Consider the following 753-nt stretch of genomic DNA (forward strand, 5'->3'; position numbering starts at 1 on the left):
AAAGCAAGGGGTCTACCCTGGTGGTCGGATGCCTATCCTTCAGGAAAGCCATTACAAATTGCATCTGTAATGAGCAATGCTTTAATCGAACATTGTAAATATAATCCAATTTTTATTGTATATTTAAAATTGTACATATTTAATTGATACAGCTACTTCACCCCTTTTATGTTTGTCTGTCCTTGTTCGCCCCCTCTTTGTAATGCCTTTATGGCAAATATTTATGAAATAAAGTAGCTTGCTTACCAACCACATGGTTCCGGGTTCATTCCCACTGCGTAGCACTTAAGCAAGTGTCTTCTATAGCCTCGGGCCGACCAAAGCCTTGTGAGTGAATTTGGTAGACGGAAACTGAAAGAAGCCTGTCGTATATATGTGTGTATGTTTGTGTGTCTGTGTTTATCCCCGCAACGTCGTTTGACAACCGATGCTTGTGTGTTTACGCCTCGTAAACTAGCGATTCGGCAAAAGTGACCGATAGATGGGGTCGATTTGCTCGACTAAAGGCGGTGCTCCGGCATGGCCGCAGTCAAATGACTGAAACAATTAAAATAATAAAAGAATAAAGAATATATGCATGTGTGTGTGTGTGTGTGCATGTATGTACGTCTTAAGATATACTAGGCAGAACAGGAATAGGGAGAAAACAAATAGTCATTGAAGACATACAAAATAATAATAATAAACCTAAAGTGAAGATCAAACAAATAGTGCGGGTGATTATTAGCAAAATGACAAATATAACTATATATA

This window comes from Octopus bimaculoides, chromosome 16, assembly GCF_001194135.2.
Source record: "Octopus bimaculoides isolate UCB-OBI-ISO-001 chromosome 16, ASM119413v2, whole genome shotgun sequence".
NCBI lineage: Eukaryota > Metazoa > Mollusca > Cephalopoda > Octopoda > Octopodidae > Octopus > Octopus bimaculoides.